Genomic DNA, 11,299 nt, shown 5'->3' on the forward strand with positions numbered 1-11,299 from the left:
ATTGATCTTTGTTTTCCCCTTGTCACTGTTTTCTCGAAAAAACAATTGTACGAGTCTTTGTTAATAATTTATTATACACCCTAAACCAGAAATATGACATGTCTTAGTTTTGCTGTGAAAATTCCCAGGCCTTAATAAGCTGTTGAATTTTTCATGAGCCTGTGCATTGGGAAACCTGTTCAATAATACAATTCTTGAATGATAAACACAAAATGTAGACAATAAAACGTAATTGAGGAGATAATTTTACCTCTCCTGTATGACAAATCCCTAGAACATGACATGATTTCATAAAAATAAAAAAAAGTCTCCCAACTCTGGTTCATTGTTTTTTTTTTCACATCTGGTCATAGTGCCTTGCCTGGGTGGTTCAGTCAGTTGAACACCCAGTTCTTGAGTTTGGCTTAGGTCATGATCCCAGGGTCATGGGATTGAGCCCTGGTCAGGCTCCACACTGAGCCTGGGGCCTGCTTAAGATTCTCTCTCTCCCTCTGCTTCTCTCCCTTGCTTGTGCTCACTTTCTCTCTTAAAAAAAAATATATATATATGTATATAAATATATGTATATAAATATAAATATAAAATATATATATACATATATATATATATGTATATATATATATATAATTTGTCAATGAAGTAAAGATATCAACCACTTGGTATTAATCCCATGTTAGTTTGCATTTAAAATAAATATGTTTAAATCTCACTTCAAATGAATGAGTTTCTTAAATGATTATGTTTAAAACTCCATCAACAGGTTTTCTGTGTCTTTGAAGTCAGGATCTATAAATTCTATCTCTTTGCAGCCCAAATCTGGAGTTTAGTAGGTTCAGCAATGCTTCTTGAATTGTGGAACTTGTCACATTAGCCATTAAATGGTAGCACCTGAATGTGTAATTATAGCTAATACTAACTAAAGACTTCTTGCAGGGATTTTGTGGATCCTCTTTATCAGAATAAGGATGCTCCCTTTTGGTCCTAGATTGCCAAAGTAAAAAATTCATATATTTATGAATGGTTGCTAACTTTTATCTCATGATCTTTCTATAGATGATTATAGATTTTCCTCCTTTATTAATGTAGCAAGTGCCATTAATTGTTCATCTAATACTAAACTAACCTTTGTTCATGGAATAAAACTAACTTGGTCATGAGAGGGGTTTTTCTTTTCTGGCAGGGGATGAGTTTGTTTCATTTTCTGCAGTGCTGGATTGTTTGCTAATATTTTTTATATTTTAGACCAACTTGATGAGTAGTAATTTACATAAAGTGCAGTCATTTTAAGTATATAGTTTGAACACTTTTGACAAATACATACATCTGTGTCACCAACACCAGAATTAAGATCTAAAACATTTCCATGACCCCCCGAAAAGTTTGTTTTCCTTCCAGTCAGTGTCCTCCCAGTGTCTGGGAATCCAGTGGTCTTTTTCTGTCATTACAAATGATGTTTTCCTTTTCTAGATTTCATATAAATGAAATCATATGGAATGTGCTATTTTGATATGTAGCCATGTTGTATGTATCAGAAGTTTGTTTCTTTTTACTGATGAGTAGTAGGATTAAAGTATGAGTAAAGATTCGCTACATGTTGTTTACCCACTGATGGGGATCAGAATATGTCATCTCAAAATATGCCATTTTGGCATGAGGATTATTTAAAAAAAATTTTTTTTTAATGTTTATTTATTTTAGAGAGAGACAGAGACAGAATACGAGTGGGTTAGGGGCAGAGAGAGAGAGGGAGACACAGAATCTGAAGCAGGCTCCAGGCTCTGAGCTGTCAGCACAGAACCCTACACAGGGCTCGAATCCGCGAGCTGTGAGATCATGACCTGAGCCGAAGTCGGATGTTCAACCGACTGAGCCACCCAGGTGCCCCTGGCATGAGGATTATTTTGATTGAAAAATGGCAACTGGGAAATAGCAGATGCAGAAAGACTTTAGGCTTCCTCCTATCTGCCTAAGAGCAAGGCATAAATTTCTCTTTGTGAAGATGTTCCCCTGCCCTCTCTTGTATCAACTCTTATTATTTTATTATTATTAATATTATTATATTATTAATTTATTCTTTTTAATGCTACTATTAGGCCATGTAGATCTCCTTTAACTGAGTCTTGGGTCCTTTTGTTATGACTCCATTAATCTTTCAAAGTCTTTGTTTTTAAGCACTACCCAAATGTCCCAGGCTCCCCTTTTATTCTTCCTGTTCTACTTCTGGAATCAGCTCTTTCTCCAGGGAGCCCTGGTTTCTTTTTGTGGGGAATGGTACGAGAGACCAAAATTAGGATAGAAGTAGTTTTTATTTTCTTGCTGACTGAGGATGCATTAAAAAAAATTAAAATATTTTATGTGGTAAATTTTTGAGGTATTTATTTATTCATTTATTGCAGAAATGTTGTCATGGGTACCTAGTGTACCATATTCCCAGAAATGAAAAATTTGTTACTAAATATCCAGTGTCAATCATTTTAATACACAATTAAATTAATTCTCACATGAGTGAAATATGGTAGGACTCTTACTATCATCCTCATTGTAAAGATTACAAAAATGAGACTGAGAGACTAAGTAAACTTGCCTTAGGTCACATAGCTAGAAATTGGTAGAGCAGCTTCAGAGCCAGGCAGGTGGACTCTGGAGCATGAGCTCGTTACCACTATACTATGATGCTATTCAGCTGCTCAGAAGCATTACTCAGAGACTTGGCAGAAGTAACTTACATGGCATCAACTACCTTGTAAGGACCTTTTTTTGAGAAGCAGAGCTTATGAAATATGCAGAAACATGGTTAGAAGAAACAGGTAGAAATATGTAGAAACAAAAAGTAGCCCTACATAGTCCTTTCTTTCAGTATTTTACATTGCCAGCAGAGCTAACCCTTCAGTGTGCGATGCCCCAACCAACCCTCCTCTGGCCACCCTCAAAATTGACTTCACTTGACTTTTGCAATTAAAATGTCTTTTGTAATAAAAAAAATGATATACACAAAATATTATGTGTAACATCACTATTAGTTATCACGCATAATAATGAATACTGTGTACCTATCACTCAATCCAAGAACTAGAATGTTACCCAAAACTTGTATCTACATTTTCCTATTACAGTCTCCTAACCTTCACCCCACATCTACCTTTTTTTTTTTTTTTTTTTTAAGTTTATTCATTTTTGAGAGCGAGAGAGCGAGCGTGTGGGCATGAGTGAAGGAGGGGCAGAAAGAGGGAGACACAGAATCTGAAGCAGGCTCCAGGCTCTGAGCTGTCCGCACAGAGCCCGACGTGGGGCTCGAACCCGTGAACCATGAGATCATGACCTGGCCGAAGTTGGATGCTTAACTCACTGAGCCACTCAGGTGCCCCATCAAACTTCTAAATTTTGTCAAACTAATGGCTGTAAAATTGTATCTTGTAATCCTGGTTTGCATTTATTTAAATCTTAATGAAGTTAGCACTTTTCATATTTCTTTTTTGTTTGTTTTTATTTTTTAATTAAAATTATATATATATATATTATTTTAGAGGACAGAAGTCCCATGTTTTTCTTTTTTTGTGTTTGTTTATTTATTGAGGCAGGGGGAGGGAGCAGAGAGAGAGAGGGAGAGAGAGAATCCCAAGTAAGCTCTGCACTGTCAGCATGGAACCTGATCTTACAAACCATGAGATCATGATCTCATGACCTGAGCCAAAATCAACAGTCGGATGCTTAACTGACTGAGCCACTCAGGTGCCCCAGCATTTTTCATATTTTTATGGGCTGTGTATGTTTCTTCTGTAAAATGCAATTTATTTTGTTCCTTTACCTCTTCTAATGGATGCATAATCACCACTATATGGCTAAAATATAGTTTAATCAGTCTTCTGGTTAATATTTTCCCAATATTTTGCCATTATAAATTAAACTGACATATAATCCTTTGTGTACATCCAAGATTGTGTCTTTCAAATCTTAAAAACACAGCAGGTTGGGGCAGCAGATATGTTCATTTTGGAAAAGGTTTTAGTACACACTGACAAATTCCCTTCTGAAATGACGCCAGTCTACACGGAGGGGCTTTTCTTTCAAACCTGTGGAAAATCTAAGCAGCTTTATGGCCTTTGACAAAGTTGCTGTCAAAGAGGAAAAGCTCAAAGATCCAGGGAATTCCTGAGACGAGCTGGAGGGAGGGGAGGGCATGCTCTGGGCAGTTCTTCTGAGGACGGTGGGGAGCACTGTGGGGAGCACTCTGGTGCTCGGTGGTATGAGGGTGGGTGTGTCAGTCAAGGTCCAGCCAGAGAGCAGAATCACTAGCAGATGGGGACCAAGGGATCTGGCCTTATTCAGTCATGGGAACTGGTTATAAAGCTGTGATCTCAGTGTCCGTCTGATGCTGGAGCTTGAGGTCCATGGGGCAGGCAGTCAGGAATGAAAGACAGAAAGTTGTGGAGAGCAAGGGCAGGCGGACCCCACCAGCATGAGCTAGAGCCCATGGGACAGTGTTGAAACCTGTTGTCTCTGACCTCGAGGGTGTGGGCATTTGGTGGGAGCCCAGGGTCGGGGACCTAAACACACACACCTGGCTCGGTTCAGAGGCACTGGAGGAGGGGTGGGGAACAAGCTCAGTCAGCAGCTTAGCACCCCAAGTGTGAAACCGGGTGGGGATCTAGGGCTGTGAGTATGTAGCCGTGTCAGAGGCGCTTTCTCCATATTCTCTCAGGCCTCACAACAGCCCTGTGAAGTTGGAAGTGTAATGTTTTCTAATTTATCGGTGAGTAAAATGAGATTCTGGAGGGAAAGCGGCTTGCTCAAATCATTTATCTGGGGCATTGGAGTTTACACTGTTTTGAGCCAGCCAATCTTTCATTTCTATGACCAAGTACTCTGGGACATGTTTTGAATTGTAACTCATGCAGCTTCCCCACAATGTGTTGTTACTTAGGTTGGCCCTTGCTATATTAGGAAAAAAAAGATTGATAGATTTATTATAACTTGAATATGACAGTAGTCTTTGGATAGGAATTTAGACCTCTTTCATGGCTTATTTTGTTGATGTTAGCAATTTAACATTAATGTATATGAAAGTTTAGTTTTTTAAAAAAATTTTTGTTTATTTTTGTGAGAGAGTGTACATGCACACTCATGATCGACTGAGGGGCAGAGAGAGAGGGAGACACAGAATCTGAAGCAGGCTCCAATCTCTCACCTGTCAACACAGAGCCCCACACAGGGCTCGAACTCACAAACAGCGAGATCATGACCTTTGCCGAAGTCGGACGCTCAACCGACTGAGCCACCCAGGTGCCCCGAAATAGTTTAGCTTTTTTAGAAAATCAAGTGGGAATGTTAACGTATTTGGTATTTCTTTGATTTCTTTTGATCTTAGTTGATGGGAAATCTCCTTTAGTGAAAATGAGAATGTTTGGCTTAGAATTTCCGCTCTTGAGAAGTGAATGCAGGGATGCCCAAAAGAGTATTTTAAAATACAAGGTCAGTCCTGGTTTTTTTCATCTAGTAAAAAGTATGAAAACAAATGGAAGAGAACTGTTGTAAATTACATTATCTGCAAGCAGATACTGAGACACAATTTGGTGCAAACTGTGTGATTAAGGATCAGTGCCTATGAATGGAAGAAGCCGGGAAACAGAGGGGAAGGGCCCATTGAGGTGCAGGTCTGGCAAAACCTTGGCCGATGCAGTGGTGCTGTATGGGGCAAACCTTGTCCATTAGAGTTGTCTGTGCTGTGTCAGATCGGAAAGCTGGGTGTTTATAGCCTGGCCTTAGTCACTGAAGGTTGGCTGCTTGGGGAGCGGTGCGATCCAAGATGATGAGGCTCTGGGGGCTCCTGACTCTGATCTCCAAAGAGCTGGAGTTGGGGGCTGTCTACTGACCTTGCACGCTGCAGCTGGCTACAGGTTCTCTTGAGGGGATCTGCATGGGGCGACTTTCTGGCTACCACAGGAACTGTTGTAGATGAACAAAGACAAGGAATATCAGCCAAATGTGGAGGATTCCTGATTCCAACAAGCAACCACAGTAAGACACTTTTGAGACAACAATTGTGGTTATGATGGAAAAGGTCCTTAGTTGTTAGTGATATATCTGGAAGTATTTGTGGTGGTATAATAAGACGTCTAGCAAGACAGCAGCAAAAGTGGAAAGGCGATAGAACAAAGAAGAATGCTAAATTGTTGATAACCATTACCATGAGAGATGGGCTCACACAGGTTCTTTATACAATTCTCCCTATGTATGTGTTTGCAGTTTTAAACATGATAAAAAGTTTTTAAAAAACCCCGTCAAATATTAATTAAGAATACTTACTTTTGGTGAAAGAGTAGGCATATATTATTGGATGTCTCTCATATTCTAGAGCTCAGCGTGTGAATCCAGAAAAAAACTCATGTTTGGGTATCTTGACTATCTGCCCTATTCCGGAAACAAAGCATCCTGTAATGTAATCCTCTAGCTCTCAGTGGAGATAGAGGATTTTCTTGTTGAGTGGGGCCAAATGAATAACCGGGAAAGGAGGGGCTGGAAGAATAGGATGGGAACAGGGCAGGGAAGGAAGGCAGCTACTGATTTTTAAGCATTCAGCCACAGAACTGGGTGCTTTACATGGTCTTTTTAATTTTTTTTAACATTTATTTATTTTTGAGAGACAGAGACAGAGCATGAGCCTGGGAGAGACAGAGAGAGGGGGGAGACGCAGAATCCGAAGCAGGCTCCAGGCTCTGAGCTGTCAGCACAGAGCCTGACGCAGGGCTCGAACTCACAAACCATGAGATCATGACCTGAGCCGAAGTCAGATGCTTAACCAACTGAGCCACCCAGGCACCCCGACATGGTCTTTTTTTAATCCTCCCAACCACCCATTCTATTATTCTAGATTTTCTAGAATAGGATTCCCATTTTGCAGATTAAGATGTTGAGACTCAGGAATGTGGCACTCCTCCAAGTGTTGGAACTGGGATTCTCTCACATGGTGCCTGGTTTCTAGGCCCTTGCACTGTGCCCCTGGAGGTCGGAGATGGTCACACCTCAGGGGCCTGGGGCATCTGGCTGCAACTGGGGCAGCAGATTCTCTCTCCTGGAAAATGTGGGAAGAGCAGGTCCTCTCTTGGCCACCATGTACATGCCCAGACCTTCCAAGTCCTGGCATCACCCTCTCTAGTCATGACACTCCTGCCTTATTCCCTGAAACTAAAAAAAAATTAGAAGACAAAGATGCTCTTCTGAATCCTAATTAGAAGTTGTGAGGTTTTCCTCTTCCTTGGGGGCTTTTTCTGTTTTTTGTTCATCTGCCCATCTTCAGGTAATGCTGTTTGTAACTTGTCGTCCTCCTGAAACCAATATACTTTGATCTCCAATAAAGATGGTCTAACAACCATCTGCAGGATATGCGATGAGGGCAAAGTGAAAGAGAAAAATCAGGGAGGGCAAGGTTCTTGTTCAACTTCCCGTCAATGTTCAAGATATTTCTATGAAAACTTTCCACTTCTCCACTATCACTTTGTCCCAGTAATTTTTATTCCTCTCACACTGCTAACCAATTTTCTGCTTCCCAACACTCCTCTCAAACCCTTCTTATACACATTCTCTTGCCCAGCGGGAGAAGTAAACATTGATACAAAGTGGGGAAGTTCCCAGCAGGAGGTGCCGAGGCCCTACCTTACGGATGTGGTTTCGGCTTCTTTTAGGACTTCAGCTCTCTGCTGGCCCCTGTGGGCGAGGGCTAGGTTTCCTTCAAAGTGCTTTAGTTCCCAGACTCACCTGGGGATGCCACGCTCCTTGAGCAGAGGAGAGACTAAAGCAGTTTATTGTTAGTTTTTTAATGTTTTTATTTATTTTTGAGAGAGAAGTGGGGGAGGGGCAGAGAGAGGGGGACAGAGGATCCCAAGTGGCTAACAGCAGTGAGCCAATGTGGGGCTTGACTTCACAAGCCAAACAGTGAGATCATGCACTGAGCCAAAGTCAGACAGACACTCAATGGACTGAGCCACCCAGGCACAGTCCTTTGAAACTAAAGCAGTTTAAAGTTACAAACCACATCCTTGGTTATTGACTCTCTTACTTTTTTTAGTTTTCTTGTATTGGTTGTTACTTTGGCTTCGGGTAGATTGAGTAGATTCGGATAGTGGAGTCTTGTACTTAGGCTGGTTCCTACCAAGTGCAAGCAGATTGACCTCTGCTTCTTTCTCACTGCTCTAGACACCAGAATCCCACCCCCTCCTCACTCCAGTCATCTGGGATGCTGCTGGGGGCCAGGCTTCGTGCAAAGACCTGGGACCAGGGAGGTGAATACAACCTGGTTCCCTGGTCTTCAGCAGCTCACAGAGAACTTGGGGGAGACAGAAATACCAGGAACTCATGGTGAGGGGCTCTTTTCTTCTTGCTGCCTTTTTCAGTGTGGTTGCACCATTTTCTGACTGAGCATGTTTCTGGCTGGCTTTAGTCAAATGTAGAGGTTATCCATAAATGTCACTCATCATTATTGTTACTATCATGCCTCATTTCAAAGATTTTAATGTCTCCAACTTATGGAGCCTTTTGTAATCAGTGAAATGTGTATAGAAGCACTAATCTTAAGGAAAACTATAAAGTTATTTTAAGACATTTCTGATTTCTTTAGTTCTTATTGTGTTATTATTAAAAACACTCCCCATCTCCCTACTAGATTAACTTGAAGCAAATCCCAGGTATTCTATATATTTTACATGTAAACATATATAAACCTCTATAAACAGATATATGTAAATGTGTAAGTATTTCAGTATATATTTCTAAAGGATCAGGACTCTTTAAAAAGTAACCACAAGGGGTGCCTGGATGGCTCCATCGGTTAAGCACCCAACTCTTGATTTTGGCTCAGGTCATGATTTCCTGGTTCATGAGATTGAGCCCTGCGTCAGGCTCCATGTTGGGCAGGGAGCCTGCTTAAGATTCTCCCTCTCTCCTCCCCAACCCTCCCCCACTCCCCCAATAAGAACCACAATACCGTCATCACACCTAAAAAAAAAAATTAGCAGCAATTCCTTAATAATATCAAATACCGAGTCAAGTTTCACTGATTTTCTCATAAGCTTTTAATTTTATAGTTGATTTGTTTGAATCAGGACCTTTTGATCCGTCCATCCATTGCAATTGGTCGAGGTATCTCTTAACTTTTTTTTAAGTTTATTTATTTTTGAGAGCATGCACATGCTTGAGAGCAGGGGGGAGTGGCAGAGAGAGAAAGAGAGAAAGAGAGAGAAAGAAAGAATATGAGTCCCAAGCAGGTTCTGCCCTGTCAGCACGGAGCCTGATGTGGAGTTTGAACTCACGAACCATGAGATCATGACCTGAGCCGAAGTCGGACACTTAACCCACTGAGGCACCCAGGCACCTCATAAATCTTTTTTTTTTTTTTTAATCTACAAATTTGCCCTCACACTCTTTATTTTTCTTTGCAATTTATTTTGTTGAAGAAACTGGGTGATTTATCCAAGAGAGTTCCTCATAATCTGGATTTTGCCAGTTGGTTCCCTATGATGTTTAGCATGTTCCTTTGTTCCATAAAGCTGATCATTTGATCTAAAGATGTAGGCTTGAGTTTAGGGCTGAAATGCCTCCCAGGTGTTGGTGCTGCATTTCTTTTTTTTTTTTTTTTTTTTTTTTTTTTTTTTTTTTTAAATTTTTTTTTTTTTCAACGTTTTTTAATTTATTTTTGGGACAGAGAGAGACAGAGCATGAACGGGGGAGGGGCAGAGAGAGAGGGAGACACAGAATCGGAAACAGGCTCCAGGCTCCGAGCCATCAGCCCAGAGCCTGACGCGGGGCTCGAACTCACGGACCGCGAGATCGTGACCTGGCTGAAGTCGGACGCTTAACCGACTGCGCCACCCAGGCGCCCCTGGTGCTGCATTTCTATCAGGAGACACAAAACGCTTGGTTCTCTGTGGTGTGAGCAACCTTTCAAGATCATTACCTCCCTCTATTATCTCGTTAGGTTGCTGAATGGTAATATTTTAATTCTATCATTGTTTCTTTTTTTCCTTTTTTTTCTTCCTTTTAAAAAATGTTTATTATTTTTGAGGGAGAGAAAGCACAAATGGGCGAGGGGCAGAGAGAGGGAGACGGGATCTGAAGTGGGCTCTGTGCTGAAAGCAGAGAGCCTGATGCAGGGCTTGAACTCACGAACTGTGAGATCATAACCGAGCTGAAGAGATCATCTGATGTTTAACTGACTGAGCCACCTGGGCGCCCCATCACTGCGTCTAACGGCTTAGCTAGAATGCTTTTTATAAAGAGAAACTTCTCTCATCAGTGTCTGGTTACCCTGAAATGCAGTGTGTACAGGGAAAGCAGAATAAATGCTTCTTTCCCTGTATTGTTCTTAAAGGGAGAGCCTGGCTGGCTCCGTTGGTAAAGCATGTGACTCTTGATCTCTGGGTCAGGAGTTCAAGCCCCATGCTGGGTGTAGAGATTACTCAAAAGAAGAACAAAAAAGCTTTTAAAGAATTTAAACAGTGTGAAGATTTCAGAGATTATAGCCCTCCTTCCCCATCTAGTCATCTCTGCTTTCTTTTGGTTCCTCTGAAATCTAAAAGTTCTCTCACTCTACCCCTCCTAATTCTCCACTCAGATCCAGCTTGGTGGGGCTTTGGAGAAAGAATTGCAAACTCACACCAAAGTGCAAATGACTAATCTTAATTTACGGTGTGACTCCTCCAGAGAGATTTTCTGTTCAATTTGTAACAACGTCTTAGAGAAATTGAAACAAAGCTTCTTGGATAAGAAAAGTACTTTTATGCACTTACCCTCATATATTATCTCCACATATGATCTACATATGTTATAGAATGGCTACCACTTTATGAGTAAGGTATTTGTTATCCCCATTTTACAGATGCAGGAAACATTTGCCAGCTAAAAAGTGGCAAAAGTGAAACTCCAACCTGGATAGTGGAAGGTGCTAGGGGAGGTGATGGCTTCCCAAGCTAGAAATCATCCACCTACACACTTGTCGTATCAGCGTGTAAGGCAGAGCGCGGCAATCACCTGCAAAAGCCAGGGTTTCTCACCAGGAGTGTTCATGGTGAAACTGCTCTCTAGTATTGTAGCAACAGTGGTGCCTTCACCCCGTTAGGATCCTGTTTACTTTTCCAGCTCACCTCCGCTCTAGTTCACAGGTTCCAGCCACACTGGAATCTCTCCTGTCCCTCAAACCTGCCAAACTCTTTTTAATCTCAGGGATCCGCATCTGCTGTTTGCCCCCTGGATCTTCACATGCTCGGTTCTTTCGTGTTGTTCAAGTCCTAGCTTAAGTGTCCGTCTTGCA

This window comes from Panthera leo, chromosome F2 (assembly GCF_018350215.1).
Source record: "Panthera leo isolate Ple1 chromosome F2, P.leo_Ple1_pat1.1, whole genome shotgun sequence".
NCBI lineage: Eukaryota > Metazoa > Chordata > Mammalia > Carnivora > Felidae > Panthera > Panthera leo.